The sequence below is a fragment of the Arachis hypogaea genome, chromosome 1, assembly GCF_003086295.3.
Source record: "Arachis hypogaea cultivar Tifrunner chromosome 1, arahy.Tifrunner.gnm2.J5K5, whole genome shotgun sequence".
Classification (NCBI taxonomy): Eukaryota; Viridiplantae; Streptophyta; class Magnoliopsida; order Fabales; family Fabaceae; genus Arachis; species Arachis hypogaea.
This window is the reverse complement of record NC_092036.1, coordinates 58,507,561-58,524,953: the sequence shown is the minus strand read 5'-3', so window position 1 is coordinate 58,524,953 and position 17,393 is coordinate 58,507,561. Positions and strand designations below refer to the sequence as shown.

General features: G+C 38.3%; 1 non-coding gene across 1 annotated transcript; it reads left to right on the top strand.

The window, feature by feature from the left end:
* Positions 1-16,404: 16,404 nt before the first annotated feature.
* LOC112714572 (small nucleolar RNA R71) lies at positions 16,405-16,508 on the top strand. The gene has a single exon (XR_003159302.1). It is a non-coding gene; the product is annotated as a small nucleolar RNA R71 (small nucleolar RNA).
* Positions 16,509-17,393: the final 885 nt, after the last annotated feature.

The following is a 17,393-nucleotide window of genomic DNA, read 5'->3' as shown; positions in this document are numbered from 1 at the left end:
GCGTTAAACGCCAGAATGGCTATCATTCTAGGCGTTAAACGCCAGAATGGGCAGCATTCTGGGCGTTTAACACCAGAAATGGCAGCATTCAGGGCGTTTAGAAAAACACCCAATAAAGAAGGATTTCTGGCGTTTAACGCTAGCTAGTGTATCTGGATGGGCGTTAAACGCCCAAAGAGGCAATCAAGTGGGCGTTAAACGCTAAAATAGATAGCATTCTGGGCGTTTAACGCCAAGATGACACAAGGGAGGTAATTTTGTTTCCAATTCTATTTTTTTCAATTTTTCATGTTTTAATTCATAACTTTTTGCATCAAACATATTTTAAATGTCCATCTTTCAATTTTTTTTATGTTTTTGAAAATTTTCAAACTAATTTTTCAAAAATCTTTTTCTTAATCTTATCTCATATTTTCAAAAATCCTTGTTAACAATTAATGTTTTGATTCAAAAATTTCAAGTTTGTTACTTTCTTGTTAAGAAAGGATCAATCTTTAAATTCTAGAATCATATCTTTTAGTTTCTTTTTAGTCAAGTCATCAATTTTAAAAATCAAATCTTTTTAATTTCTTTCTCAATCATATCTTTTCAAATCATATCTTTTTCAATCAAATCTTTTTCAAACATATCTTTTTAAAATTTTGATTTCAAAATCTTTTTCTGACATCTTATCTTTTCAAAATTATTTTCAAATCTTTTTCAACTAATTACTATTTCTTATCTTTTTCATAACAACCTAACCATTTTTCCACTTCCAATTTTCGAAAATCACTAACCACTTTTTCAAAAATCTTTTTAATTAACTAATTATTTTAGTTTTAATTTTCGAATACTCTCTCTCTCTCATCTCTTTCTATTTATTTGCTAACATTTCTCTTCTACTTATAATTTGAACCCTCTCTCTCCCTTTGTGTTCGAATTCTTCTTATTCTCTCTCTACCTCATTCCTCTATTCTTCTTTTCTTCTAACACCTCAAGGAATCTCTATACTGTGACATACAGGATTCCACTACTCCCTTTGTTCTTTTCTTTTTCATATAAGCAGAAACAGGGATAAAAACATTCTTGTTGAAGCTAATCCTGAACCTGAAAGGACTCTGAAGAGGAAGCTAAGAGAAGCTAAAGCACAACACTCCGGAGAGGACCTTACAAAAAATTTTGAAAAAGAAGTAGACATAGCAGCCGAACCCAACAACAATGCCAGAGATGCAAGGAAGATGCTTGGTGACTATACTGCACCAACTTCCAACTTCTATGGAAGAAACATCTCAATTCCTACCATTGGAGCAAACAACTTTGAGCTTAAGCCTCAATTAGTTTCTCTAATGTAGCAAAATTACAAGTTTCATGGACTTCCATCGGAAGATCCTCATCAGTTCTTAGTTGAATTCTTGCAGATCTGTGATACTATTAAGACCAATAGGGTTGATCCCGAGGTCTATAGACTTATGCTTTTCCCTTTTGCTGTAAGAGACAGAGCTAGGATATGGTTGGACTCACAACCTAGAGAAAGCCTGAACTCTTGGGATAAGTTAGTCAGTGCTTTCTTGACCAAATTCTTTCCACCTCAAAAGATGAGCAAGTTTAGAGTGGAAGTCCAAACCTTCAAACAGAAGAAAGGTGAATCCCTCTATGAAGCTTGGGAAAGATACAAGCAACTAACCAAAAGGTGTTCTTCTGACATGCTTCCAAAATGGAGCATCATATGTATATTCTATGATGGTGTGTCTGAGTTGTCCAAGATGTCAGTGGACCATTCTGCTAGTGGATCTCTTCATCTGAAAACACCTGTAGAAGCCCAGGAACTCATTGAGATGGTTGCAAATAACCAATTCATGTACACTTCTGAAAGAAATCCTGTGAAAAATGAGATGACTCAGAAGAAAAGAGTTCTTGAGATTGATACTCTGAATCCCATATTGGCTCAGAACAAAATATTGACTCAGCAAGTCAATATGATTTCTCAGAATCTGACTGGATTGCAAGCTGCATCCGGCAGTGCTAAAGAAGCCTCCTCTGAAGGAGAAGCTTATGACCCTGAGAATCCTGCAATGGAAGAGGTGAATTACATGGGAGAATCCTATGGAAACACCTATAATCCTTCATGGAGGAATCATCCAAATTTCTCATGGAAGGATCAACAGAAGCCTCAACAAGGCTTCAATAACAATAATGGTGGGAGAGTTAGTCCTTTAATTGAATGAGGACTACCTTGTGTTTAAGGCTAAAGGATCTTCTTCTGTAAATATGGAAAAGAAGCATGAAAAGCTTCATCCAATTCTCCGCACACAGAGTCAAATAGAACCCCCACATTCAAACTCTAAGTTTAGTGTTGGGAGGCCACAATCTTGCTCTGAGAGTTTGTGAAGCTCTATAAGAGCTCACTGTCAAGCTATTGACATTAAAGAAGCGCTTATTGGGAGGCAACCCAATCTTATTTATCTATATTAATTACTTTTCCATTGTTAGTATATGTTTTCTTTAGGTTGATGATCATGTGAAGTCACAAAAACAACTGCAGAATTAAAGCAGAATAAAAAATAGCATAAAAAATAGCACACCCTGGAGGACGGGCTTACTGGCGTTTAAACGCCAGTAAGGATAGCAAAATGGGTGTTTAACGCCTAGTCTGGTAGTATTCTAGGCGTTAAATGCCAGAAATGGCACACAGACTGGTGTTTAACACCAGAAAAGGGTGTTTGGTATCTGGCTGGCGTTAAACGCCAGTAAGGGTAGCAGAATGGGCGTTTAACGCCCAGTCTGGCAGCATTCTGGGCGTTAAACGCCAGAAATGGGCATCAGCCTGGCGTTTAATGCCAGAAATGGCACACAGTGCACGTTTAAACGCTAGAAATGTGCAGGGATGAGAAATCCTTGACACCTCAGGATCTGTGGACCCTACAGGATCCCTACTTACCCCAACTCACTCTCTCCCTTCTTCACACCTTTTCATAACACTCTTTCCCAAACACCATTCACGTATCAAATTCTACACTCTTCCCCAAAATCTCTCCACCACTCACATCCATCCACTATTTCCCAAAATAAACCCCACCTACCTCACCATTCAAATTCGAAAACATTTCCCTCCCAAACCCACCCCCTTCTCACACGGATTCCCTATCTCCCTTACCCTATAAATAACCCTCTATACTCCTTCATTTTCACACATCACCAACACTTCCTAGCCCCTTGGCCGAACCCTTCACACACCTCCAATTCCTCCATTTATTCTTCTTCTCCTCCTTTCTTTCTTCTTTTGCTCGAGGACGAGCAAACCTTTTAAGTTTGGTGTGGGAAAAGTGTTGCTTTTTGTTTTTCCATAACCATTAATGGCACCTAAGACCGGAGAAACCTCTAGAAAGAGGAAAGGGAAGGCAATTGCTTCCACCTCTGAGTCTTGGGAGATAGAGAGATTCATCTCAAAGGTCCATCAAGACCACTTCTATGAAGTTGTGGCCAAGAAAAAGGTGATCCCCAAGGTCTCCTTCAAGCTCAAAAAGAGCGAATATCCAGAGATCTGACGAGAGATTCAAAGAAGAGATTGGGAAGTTCTCACCAACCCCATCCAACAAGTCAGAATCTTAATGGTTCAAGAGTTCTATGCTAATGCATGGATCACTAAGAATCATGATCAAAGTGTGAACCCGAACCCAAAGAATTGTCTCACAGTGGTTCGGGGGAAATACTTAGATTTTAGTCCAGAAACCGTGAGGTTGGCATTCAACTTGCCAATGATGCAAGGAGATCTTCATCTTTTCACAAGAAGGATCAACTTTGATCAAAGGTTGGACCAAGTCCTCATGGATATATGTGTGGAAGGAGCCAAATGGAAGAGAGACTCCAAAGGCAAGCCAGTTCAACTGAGAAGGCTTGACCTCATACCCATGGCTAGAGGATGGTTAGAGTTCATCCAATGCTCTATCATTCCTACTAGCAACCGGTCCGAAGTAATTGTGGATCGAGCTATCATGATCCATAGTATCATGATTGGAAAGGAAGTGGAAGTTCATGAGATCATACCTCTAGAACTATACAAGGTGGCTGACAAACCCTCTACTTTGGCAAGGTTAGGCTTCCCTCATCTCATATATCACCTATGCAATTTAGCCAGAATTGTCATAGAGGAAGACATCCTCATTGTTTTTAAGTAGTTTTTAGTAAGTTTTAGTTACTTTTTAGCATATTTTTATTAGTTTTTATGAAAAAATCACATTTTTGGACTTTACTATGAGTTTGTGTGTTTTTCTGTAATTTCAGGTATTTTCTGGCTGAAATTGAGGGACCTGAGCAAAAGTCTAATTCAGAGGCTGAGAAAGGACTGCAGATGTTATTGGATTCTGACCCTCCTGCACTCGAAGTGGATTTTCTGGAGCTACAGAAGTCCAATTGGCACATTCTCAATTGCGTTGGAAAGTAGACATTTTGGGATTTCCATCAATGTATAATAGCTCATACTTTACCCGAGATTTGACGGCCCAAACTGGCATCCAAACGCCTACCAGAGACCTTTTTCTGGCGTAAAATGCCAGAACTAGCACCAAAATTAGAGTTAAACGCCCAAACTGGCATCCAAGCTGGTGTTTAACCCCAAGAATAGCCTATGCATGTCAAAGCTTTAAAGCTCAGCCCAAACACATACCAAGTGGGCCCCGGAAGTGGATTTCTGCACTATCTGCACTTAGTCACTGATTTTCTGTAAACCCTAGTAACGTATAGAGTATAAATAGAACTTTTGACTATTGTATTTGAATCTTTTGATCATCTTTTGATCTTTTGATCACTTTGAGGGAGGATGGCTATTCGGCCATGCCTAGACCTTTTTCTCTTATGTATTTTCTACGATGGAGTTTCTAACTTATAGATTAAGGTGAGGAGCTTTGCTATTCTTCATGAACTAATGCAAGTATTATTGTTTCTCTTTCAATTCACGCCTACTTCTTCTCCAAGATATACTCTCATACTTAATTCAGTTAAGTCAGAATGAAGGGGGTGACCCATGACAATCAGCCACTATCTTCATTACTCGCTTAGCCAAGATCCACGTGCCTGACAACCACAAGCGGTCTACATGATGTTCAACGTAGTCATTGGACGATAGCTGGAGTATAATCTCATGGGTCTCTAATCCACGGATCGAGTCCAGGTGGTTAGAACCTTCGCGGTATAAGCTAGAACCAATTGGCAGCATTCCTGAGATCTGGAAATTCTAAACCTTGTCTGTGATATTCCGAGTAGGATCTATGACGGGATAACTGTGACGAGCTTCAAACTCACGGCTGTTGGGTGCAGTGATAATGTGCAAAAGGATAGAGCGATCCTATTCCAACACAAGTGGGAACCGACAGATGATTAGCCATGCGGTAGTTGTGCCTGGTATTTTTCATCCAAGACGAGAAATTCGACAGTTGATTAGCCGTACAGAAACCGTAGCCAGACCATTTTCACTGAGAGGATCATACAGCTTGCCATGGAAGGGAGGACGCATGATTGGATGAAGACAATAGGAAAGTAGAGGTTCAGAATCAACAAAGCATCTCCAAACGCTTATCTGAAATTCCCACCAATAAATTACATAAGTATCTCTATGTTATTTTCCATTTTATTTACCTTTTAATCATCAATACCTCATAACCATTTGAATCCACCTGACTAAGATTTACAAGATGACCATAGCTTGGTTCAAGCCGGCAATCTCCATGGGATCGACCCTTACTCGCATAAGGTATTACTTGGACGACCCAATGCACTTGCTGGTTAGTTGTGCAGAGTTGTGAAAAGTGTGATCACAATTTTGTGCACCAGTCTGGTATCCCCCCCTTTCTGGGTGTTAAACGCCCTTGGTGATTCCTTCTTGGCGTTCAACACCAGGATTGCTCCCTTCTGGGCGTTCGACGCCCCTGTTATCCCTTTCTGGGCATTCAGCTCCCTTGATGGTGCTCTGAGTTGCAGCTTGTTCATCTTCTTCCAGTTCCTCTTCCCCCTGCTTCTTACTGTTCTAGATAGGGCTAGTTGTTTAGGGTCCTTCCACTCCCCAATTGGATGGCTTGGTACTTTTCTCTTATCTGTTCAGACAAATGTTGTTCAGCCTGGTTCAACCGTGCTTCTATATTCTTGTTGGAGGCTCGGGTATCCTGCAACACTTCTTGCAAACTTAGCAACTATTGTGTGAGGGAGTGTAGCTGCTGGGTTAATGATTCACTTTGTTCCAGAGGGTTAGATTCAGTGGACACTGTCTTGACCTCTCCTTTCATTGAAGTCTCACCAGATGAGTATAGATGCTAGTTCCTGGTGACTGTCTCAATGAGTTCTTAAGCTTCTTCAATTGTCTTTTTCATGTGTATTGAACAACCAACCGAATAATCTAGGGACATCTTAGCTATGTTTGTGAGTCCGTAATAGAAAATGTCCAGTTTTACCCATTCTGAGAACATTTTCATGGGACATTTCCTTATTATCATCATGTACCTCCCCCAAGCATCGTGAAGAGATTCATTATCTTCTTGTTTGAAGCCTTAGACGTCCAGTCTTAGCTGGGTCAGCTTTTTTAGGGTAGAAGTATTGATTCAAAAACTTGTCCACCAGCTTACTCCATGTGTTCAGGCTTGATTTGGGTTGAGCATGCAACCATCTCTTTGCTTGGCCTTTTACAGCAAATGAAAAGAGCAACAGCTTGTAGACATCTTGGTCTACTTCGTTGGTTTGTACTGTGTCAGAAATCTGCAGGAAGCCTGCAAGGAATTCTGTGGACTCTTCCTGTGGAAGTCCATGAAACTGACAATTTTATTGCACTATGAAGATCAACTTTGGGTAGAGCTTAAAATGATCTACTCCAATAGGAGGTATACTAATGCTGCTTCCATAGAAATCAAGATTGAGAGCTGAGTAAGATCTCAGGGTTCTTTTGGGTTGTGCACCTCCATCTAGATACATAGTGATTCTAGTGTTCCTACACAGTCAAGAAACAAAGGAAGGTTGGGAGTCTCTATGTTAAAGTCTATAGAACTCCCAGTGATATACCCAATTTTTTTAAATTCTAAAATAAATAAATAAAAAATTAGAATTTTTGAATAAAAAGAAAAAGTCAATTAAAGATTTTGAATTTCAAAAATTGGAAAGAAAAAGTCAAGAGAAATAAACAAGATAAAATAAGATTTGAAAACTTAAAGAAATTGAAATTCAAGAAAGAAAAACCAAAGGAACACCAAACTTTAAAATTAAAACAAGATAAGACAAATAATTAACTAACAAGATTTGAAATTGAAGTTAAGATTTTTGAAAATTAGAGAGAGAAAGTCAAATAAGGATTTTGAAATTCAAATTAGAAAGAAAGAATCAAGAGAAAGAAACAAGATAGGATAAGAAGAGATTTTAAAATTTAATTTTTGAAAGAAAGAAAGACTATAGAAGCACCAAACTTTAAAAGTAAAAACAAGATAAAACAAACAATTAACTAACAAGATTTGAAAAATAAAAATTTGAATTTAAAAAAATTTGAAATTTAAATTGAAAAGTCAAACAAAGATTTGAAATTTAAAATTTGAAAAAGTCAAGAGAGAGAGAAACAAGATAAGATAAGCTTTTAAAAATTTAAAGATTTTAAATTCAAATTTAAAAGAAAGAAAAATAAACAAAATACTAAACTTTTAAAATTTAAAATTGACTCAAAGATAAGATAAATTTTAAAATCTTAAAATTCAAATTTTAAAAGAAAGTAAAACTAACAAGATACTAAAACTGAAAATTTTAAATTTGAAATAAGATAAGATAACAAAATTTTTGAAAATCAAATTTTGAAAAAGATAAGATAAAGATTTTAAAGATAGAAAAGTTAAACAAGAAAACAAGATTACTAATTAAGACACCAAACTTAAAATTTTGAATTTTAAATTAAAAAATTTTCGAAAAATTTAAAAAGGAAAAACAAACACTAACAAGATACTAAACTAAAAAAAATTTTGAAATCAAAGACACTATTTTTGAAAATTTGAAGGAAAAATACTAAAAGACACCAAACTTAAAGATTTTGAGATCAAACACAAGAAAATAACACAAAAAATTTTAAACCAATAAGAAAACAAGCAATAACAATTTTCAAAGATTCAAGAAAAGAAACAAAAACCAAAGGGACACCAAACTTAGGACTTGACACAAGACTCAAACAAAAGAAAAAGATGACTAAGAAAACTTTTGAAAATCTTTAAGAAAAAAAACCAAGAAAGTTTGAAAAACAAGAAACACAATTAACAGGAAAACAGTAAAAAGTACCTGATCTAAGCAGCAAGACAACCAGTAGTTTGTCAATCACGAACAATCCCCAGCAACGGCGCCAAAAACTTGGTGCGCAAAATAAAAACTCGCATGACTGAACCAGCAAGTACACCGGGTCATCCAAGTAATACCTCAGGTGAGAGAGGGTCGATCCCATGAGGATTGTTTGATTGAGCAATTAGTGGTTATCCTGCAGATCTTAGTCAGGCGAATAGAAAGATAGTCATTGTTTGTTGTAGGCGCATAAACAAAACAATAAAGAAGTAATAAAGAATTGGAAAAGAGATATATACGGAAGCAGTTAAGGCCTCGGAGATGCCTATTCTTCCGGATTAATACTTCTTGTTTACTACTTTAACAATGATTGATTCATTCAATGGCAAAGCTGTAAGTAATTAAAGCCAGAGCCAGTGGTCATTAATCTCCTCTGAGTCAAACCAAACGGCAGGGTCAGTGGTCCTTTAATCTGGACGAGGGTGAAGTTCACGCGATCCAATCTCTAGTGATCCTACTCAAAGAGCCACAGACAAGGTTGGATCTTCCGGATTGGAGAATGAAGCTCTATGATTCTAACCTGCCACAGAAACCTCAATTACCCATGACTAACGAGATTTTATGTCACATATCCCAATTAGCCTAGATACTCTATTGGAATCTGTGATGCATTCTCAAGTTGTAGCTCAATTCTATCTTGCTAGGGACTCGCAAGAACTCATGTAGAATAAGGGGTCATACTCCCGTTTCACCCCAAATTCTTAAGGATGAAGAACAAAAATGCATCATAGAATATAATCAAACATATAGTAAAATAGAAAAGTAATTATATTAATCCATGGGAATGAGCAGAGCTCCTATCCTTAACAAGGAGGTTTAGTTACTCATGCTTTAAGAAGGTGTAATGTAATGTATTTGTGCTTTTCCTCTCCTGGGAGGCATGATCCTCAGGAGGAAGGAAGTCCTTTATTTATAATAAAAACTCTAAGACTAAACCTAAAAGATATTGTTCTTAATTAAAAATTACAACAAGAAAATAAAATAAGCTAAGAAGTGCTGAAATCCATTTTGGGGCCCACTTGGTGAGTTTTGGGCTGATGCCTGGTGTTCAACTTGCCTTCTGGGCGTTCAACACTGGTCCCTGCTCCGTGGTTGGCATTGAACGCCAGTTTGGGCGTTCAACTTGGAGGGTTGGTCCTTCTTGGGCGTTGAACTCCAGAGGTGGGCGTTCAACGCCCACTTTGGGCAGTGATTCCGAAAGAAAGTATAGACCATTATATATTGTTGGAAAGCCTTGGAAGTTATATTCCTAATGCCATTGAAAGCGCATCAATTGGACCTCTGTAGTTCAGGATATGCTAGTTGGAATGTACAGAGGTCAGGATTTGACAACATCTGCTATCCTCTCTCTGCCTCTGAATCAGCCTTTGCCAGATTTTGCCAATTTCACCTAAAAATCACCTAAAATCATAAGAATAACACAAAAACTCAAAGTAGCATCCAAAAGGTGAATTTTACATTAAAATATACTAAAACTTAATAAAACTTAATAAAATATAACTAAAAACACACTAAAAATACTGTGAAATGGGGTATAAGAAATTCCATCATCATCCATACCTTAAGAGAGCCCTGTGCTCCCTATTTATAATGATCATGGGAGTTTGTTGAGAATTCCTTAAAATGGGGGATTAGCAGTCTTGGCACTGATTATATAATCATTGCATCGTCTTTTGCGGCCTGTTTGTGGTGTCAAAGATCGAGAGTTCCTACTTCTCTATTCCCCCGATGGTGCACGAAATTGTGATCTCAATGGCGCCAACAACTTGGTACGCACAATTATAATCTCAACTCTTTTTCATAACTTCGCACAACTAACCAACAAGTGCACTGGGTCATCCAGGTAATAAACCTCACGTGAGTAAGGGTCAATCCCACGGAGATTGTCGACTTGAAGCAAGCTATGGTCATCTTGTAAATCTCAGTAAGGCGGATTCAAATGGTTATAGAGTTTTGAAAATTAAAAGATAAATAAACACAAAATAAAGATAGAGATACTTATGTAATTCATTGGTGGGAATTTTAGATAAGCGTATGGAGATGCATTATTCCTTCGGAATCTCTACTTTCCTACTGCCTTCATCCAATCCTTCATACTCCTTTCTATGGCAAGCTGTATGTTCGGGTATCACCGTTGTCAATGGCTACCTCCCGTCCTCTCAGTGAAAATGGTCCAGCTACGGGTTACGTAGGGCTAATCATCTGTTGGTTCTAGCTTGTGTTGGAATAGGATCCAGTGATCTTTTTGCGTCTGTCACTACGCCCAACAGTCATGAGTTTGAAGCTCGTCACAGTCATCCTATCCCAGATCCTACTCGGAATACCACAGACAAGGTTTAGATTTTCCGGATCTCAAGAATGCTACCAATTGGTTCTAGCTTATACCACAAAGACTCTGATCTCAAGGAATTGAAGACTCTGTTGTCAGGAGAGGCAATCAAACACATGGACCAAGAATCCAAGAGATATGCATTCAAGCTTGTTTTCATGTAGAACGGAAGTGTTTGTCAAGTGGTGCATGAAATTGTGATCATCAACAATGGCACCAATAAACTTGGTAGCGCTTTCAAACATGAATCACACTTTGTCACAACTCCGCACAACTAACCAGCAAGTGCACTGGGTCGACCAAGTAATACCTTACGTGAGTAAGGGTTGATCCCACGGAAATTGTTGGTATGAAGCAAGCTATGGTCATCTTGTAAATCTCAGTTAGGTGGATAATAAATGGTTATGGAGTTTTCGAATAATAATAATAAATAAACAGAAAATAAAGATAGAAATACTTATGTAAATCATTGGTAAGAATTTCAGATAAGAATATGGAGATGCTGTGTTCCTTTTGGATCTCTGCAACATACTGCTTTTATACTTTCAATCCTTCTTACTCCTTTCCATGGTAAGCAGTATGTAGGGTATCACCATTGTAATGGCTACATCCCATCCTCTCAGTGAAAAAGGTCCAAATGCTCTTATCACAGCATGGCTAATCATCTCTCAGTTCTCGATCATGCCAGAATAGAATCCATTGATTCTTTTGCGTTTGTCATCACGCCCAATAATCACGAGTTTGAAGCTCGTCATAGTCATTCAATCCCTGAATCCTACTCAGAATACCACAGACAAGGTTTATACTTTTCGGATTCTCATGAATGCCGCCATCAATTCTAGCTTCTACCACGAAGATTCTGATTAGGGAATCTAAGACATATGCGCTCGGTCTAAGGTAGAATGGAAGTGGTTGTCAATCATGCTTTCATAGGTGAGAATGATGATGAGTGTCACGGATCATCACATTCGTCATGTTAAAGTGCAACGAATATCTTAGAATAGGAATAAACTGAATTGAATAGAAAATAGTAGTAACTGCATTAAAACTCGAGGTACAGCAGAGCTCCACACCCTTAATCTATGGTGTGTAGAAACTTCACCGTTGAAAATACATAAGTGATGAAGGTCCAGGCATGGCTGAGAGGCCAGCCTCCAAAACGTGATCAAAGGATCCAAACACAATCCAGAGATGTCTAATACAATAGTAAAATGTTCTATTTATACTAGACTAGCTATTAGGGTTTACAGAATTAAGTAATTGATGAAGAAATCCACTTCCGGGGCCCACTTGGGGTGTGTTTGGGCTGAGCTTGAGCTTCACATGTGTAGAGGCTTCTCGTGGAGTTAAACGCCAAGTTGTAACATGTTTCTGGCGTTTAACTCTGGTTCGTGACGTGTTTCTGGCGTTTGACTCCAGAATGCAGCATGGAACTGGCGTTGAGCTCCAGTTTGCGTCGTCTAATCTCGAATAAAGTATCGACTATTATATATTGCTGGAAAGCTCTGGATGTCTACTTTCCAACGCCGTTGAGAGCACGCCATTTGAAGTTATGTAGCTCCAGAAAATCCATTTCTAGTGCAGGGAGGTTAGAATCCAACAGCATCAGCAGTACTTTGTCAGCCTTCTTATCAGAGTTTTGCTCAGGTCCCTCAATTTCAGCCAGAAAATACCTGAAATCATAGAAAAACACACAAACCCATAGTAAAGTCCAATAATGTGAATTTAGCATAAAAATTAATGAAAACATCCCTAAAAGTAGCTAGGTCCTACTAAAAACTATCTAAAAACAATGCCAAAAAGTTTATAAATTATCCGCTCATCACAACACCAAACTTAAATTGTTGCTTGTCCCTAAGCAACTGAAACAAATAGGATAAAAGAAGAGAATATACTATAAGTCTCAGAATATCAATGAATATTAGTTCTAATTAGATGAGCGGGACATGTAGCTTTTTGCTTCTGAACAATTTTGGCATCTCACTTTATCCTTTGAAGTTTAGAATGATTGGCATCTATGGGAACTTAGAATTTCAGATAGTGTTATTGATTCTCCTAGTTAAGTATGTTGATTCTTGAATACAGCTACTTTTATGAGTCTTGGCCGTGGCCCTAAGCATTTTGTTTTCTAGTATTACCACCGGATACATAAATGCCACAGACACATGACTGGGTAAACCTTTTCAGATTGTGACTCAGCTTTGCTAAAGTCCCCAGTCAGAGGTGTCCAGAGCTCTTAAGCACACTCTTTTTGCTTTGGATCACGACTTTAACCACTCAGTCTCAAGCTTTTCACTTGGACCTGCATGCCACAAGCACATGGTTAGGGACAGCTTGATTTAGTCGCTTAGGCCTGGATTTTATTTCCTTGGGCCCTCCTATCCATTGATGCTCAAAGCCTTGGATCCTTTTCACCCTTGCCTTTTGGTTTTAAGGGCTATTGGCTTTTTCTGCTTGCTTTTTCTTTTTCTTTCTCTTTTTTTTCGCAAGCTTTTGCTATTCTCTGCTTTTTCTTGCTTCAAGAATCAAATTTATAATTTTTCAGATCATCAGTAACATTTCTCTTTGTTCATCATTCTTTCAAGAGCCAACAATTTTAACATTCATAAACAGCAAGATAAAAAATATGCACTGTTCAAGCATTCATTCAGAAAACAAAAAGTATTGTCACCACATCAATATAAATTAACTAAATTCAAGGATAAATTTGAAACTCATGTACTTCTTGTTCTTTTGTATTAAAACATTTTTCATTTAAGAGAGGTGAAGGATTTATGGAATTATTCATAGCCTTAAGACATAGTTACTAAATACTAATGATCATGTAGAAAATACTCAAAACATAGACAAGCATAAAATCGAAAAATAGAGAATTAAGAATAATGAAGTTAAGGAATGATTCCACCTTAGTGAGGGTGGCGCCTTCTTGAAGGACCAATGGTGCTTTTTGAGCTCCTCTATGTCTCTTCCTTGCCTCTGTTGCTTGATCCCTAGTGATTTTGGTGCTTCTATCCTTAGTTGCTCCCAATAATTGTGTGGAGGAAAATGTATCCCCTGAGGTATCTCAGGGATTTCTTGATGAGGGAATTCCTCATGCTCTTGTTGAGATCCATGAGTGGCTCTCTTGATGTGCAGTCAAATGCTTTACTACTGAGCTATGGACCCTTGAGATGAATCTCTCCATCTCCCATGACTCAGAGGTGGAAGCAATTGCCTTCCCTTTCCTCTTTCTTGAGGTTTCTCTGGCCTTAGGTGCCATCAATGGTTATGAAAAAACAAAAAAGCTATGCTTTTACCACACCAAACTTAGAATGTTGCTTGCCCTCGAGCAAAATAAGAAAGAATAGAAGAAGAGGAGGAGGATATGGAGGAGAGGGAGAGAGGTGTATATACGGCCATGTAGGGTGGGTTTGTGTGGGAAAGAGATGATAGATGTGAGTGGTGAAGAGGTAATGGGGAAGAGAGTTATTGGATTGTGTGAAGAAGAGAGAAGGTGAGTTGAGGTAGGTAGGGATCCTGTGGGGTCCATAGATCCTGAGGTGTCAAGGATTTAACATCCCTGCACCAATTGGGTGTGTAAAATGCCCTTTGCATGCAATCCTGGTGTTTAACGCCAGATTGATGCTTGTTTCTTGCGTTAAACGCCACCTCTATGCTTGTTTTGGGTGTTCAACGCCAGTCTGCAGTATGTTTATGGCGTTAACGCCAGCTTTCCTCAAGGTGCAATCCTGGCATTTAAACGCTAGATTACTTCATGTTTCTGGCGTTCAACGCCAGATCCATGCTCTGTTCTGGCATTGAATGCAAGCCAGATGCTCCTTATTGGCGTTTAAACGCCAGTAAGCCCTTCCTCCAGGGTGTGCTGTATCTTTTGCTATTTTTTATTCTGTTTTTAATTTTGGTATTTATTTTGTGACTCCACATGATCATGAACCTAATAAAACATAAAAGAAAAATAAAATAAAAGTAAAATTAGATAAATAAAAATTTGGGTTACCTCCCAATAAGCGCTTCTTTAATGTCAATAGCTTGACAGTGGGCTCTCATGGAGCCTCACAGGTTATCAGGTCAATGTTGTGGACTCCCAACACCAAACTTAGAGTTTGGATGTGGGGGTTCAATACCAAACTTAGAGTTTGGTTGTGGCCTCCCAACACCAAACTTAGAGTTTGATTGTGGGGGCTTTGTTTGACTCTGTCTTGAGAGAAGCTTTTCATGCTTCCTCTCCATGTATACAGACGAACTCCCTTGGGTCTTAAACACAAGGTAGTCCCCATTCAATTAAAGGACTAATTCTCCTTTGTTAACATCTATCACAGCTCATGCTGTGGCTAGGAAGGGTCTTCCAAGGATGATGCATTCATCTTTCTCCTTCCTAGTGTCTAAGATTATGAAATCAACAGGGATGTAAAGGCCTTCAACCTTTACTAACACGTCCTCTACCAATCCATAAGCTTATCTTACTGACTTGTCTGCCATCTATAATGAGAATATGGTAGGTTGTACCTCAATGATCCCCAGCTTCTCCATTAAAGAGAGTGGCATAAGATTTATGACTGACCCTAGGTCACACAGAGCCTTCTCAAAGGTCTGGTGCCTATGGTATAGGGTATTGAGAATTTACCAGGATCTTGTCTCTTTTGAGGTAAAGTATGCTGAACCCATGTATCTAGCTCACTAATGAGCAAGGGAGGTTCACCTTCCCCAAGTCTCATTACCAAACAACTTGGCATTCAGCTTCATGATAGCTCCCAGATATTGAGCAACTTGCTCTCCAGTTACATCTTCATCCTCTTCAGAGGAAGAATAGTCTTCAGAGCTCATGAATGGCAGAAGGAGGTTTAATGGGATCTCTATGGTCTCTATATGACCTTCAGATTCCTTTGGGTCCTAAATAAGGAACTCTTTCTTGCTTGAGAGACGTCCCATGAGGTCTTCCTCATAGGGATTCACGTCCTCTCCTTCCTCTCTAGGTTCGACCATGTTGATTATGTCAATGGCCTTGCACTCTCTTTTTAGATTCTCTTTAGTATTGCTTGGGAGAGTACCAGGAGGAGTTTCAATGATTTTTTTTACTCAGCTGGCCCACTTGTACCTCTAGATTTCTAATGGAGGACATTATTTCACTCATAAAACTTAAAGTGGCCTTAGACAGATCAGAGATTATGTTTGCTAAGCTAGAGGTGCTTTGCTCAGAATTCTTTGTCTGTTGCTGAGAAGATGATGGAAAAGGCTTGCTATTGCTGAGCCTGTTTCTTCCACCATTATTAAAGCCTTGTTGAGGCTTTTGTTGATCCTTCCATGAGAAATTTGGATAATTTCTCCATGATGAATTATAGGTGTTTCCATAAGGTTCACCCATGTAATTTACATCTGCCATTGCAGGGTTCTCAGGATCAAAATCTTCTTCTTCAGAAGATGCCTCTTTAGTACTGTTGGATGCATTTTGCCATCCATTCAGACTTTGAGAAATCATGTTGACTTGCTGAGTCAACATTTTGTTCTGAGCTAATATGGCATTCAGAGCATCAATTTCAAGAACTCCCTTCCTTTGAGGCGTCCTATTATTCACAGAATTTCTCTCAGAAATGTACATGAACTAGTTATTTGTAACTATGTCAATAAGTTCTTAAGCTTCTACATGCATTTTCTTTAGGTGAATGGATCCACCTACAGAATGGTTCAGTGACATCTTAAAGAACTTAGATAGACCATAATAGAATATATCCAGAATGGTCCACTCTGAAAGTATGTCAGAAGGACACCTTTTGGTCATCTACTTGTATCTTTCCCAAGCTTCATAGAGGGATTCGCCATCTTTTTGTTTGAAGGTTTGAACATCCACTCTAAGCTTGCTCAGCTTTTGAGGAGGAAAGAACTTAGCCAAGAAGGCCGTGACCAGCTTATCCCAGGAGTCCAGACTATCTTTAGGTTATGAGTTCAACCATGTTCTAGCTCTGTCTCTTACAGCAAAAGGGAAAAGTATGAGCCTGTAGACTTCAGGATCTTCTCCATTAGTCTTAACAGTCTCACAGATTTGCAAGAACTCAGTTAAAAACTGATAGGGATCTTCTGATGAAAGTCCATGGAACTTGCAGTTCTGTTGCATTAGAGCGACTAGTTGAGGTTTCAGCTCAAAGTTATTTGCTCCAATAGCAGGGATTGAGATGCTTCTTCCATCATACTTGGAAGTAGGTGTATTATAGTCACCAAGCATCCTTCTTGCATTATTGTTGTTGGGTTCGGCTGCCATATCCTTTTCTTGTTCGAAAATTTTAGTAAGATTGTCTCTGGATTGTTGTAATTTAACTTCTCTTAGTTTCCTCTTCAAAGTCCTTTCAGGTTCCGGATCAGCTTCAACAAGAATGCCTTTTTCCTTGTTCCTGTTCATATGAGAGAAGAGAACAGAAAAGGAAGAGGAATCCTCTATGTCACAGTATAGAGATTCTTTTATGTTAGTAGAAGAAGAAAGGGATAGAAAAAGGGGAAGAGTTAAGAATCCAAACACAAGGGGAGGATAGGTTCGAATTCTTGAGATGAAAAGAAGTGTTAGTAAATAAATAAATAAATAGAAAGAGATGAGAGAGGGAGAAATTCGAAAATAATTTTTTGAAAAAGAGTTAATGATTTTCGAAAATTAAGAGAAGAAATAAAATTAAAATTAAAATTTGAAATAATTAATTAATTAAAAGAATTTTCAAAAAGAGAGAGATGATTTTCGAAAATTAGAGAGGAAAAA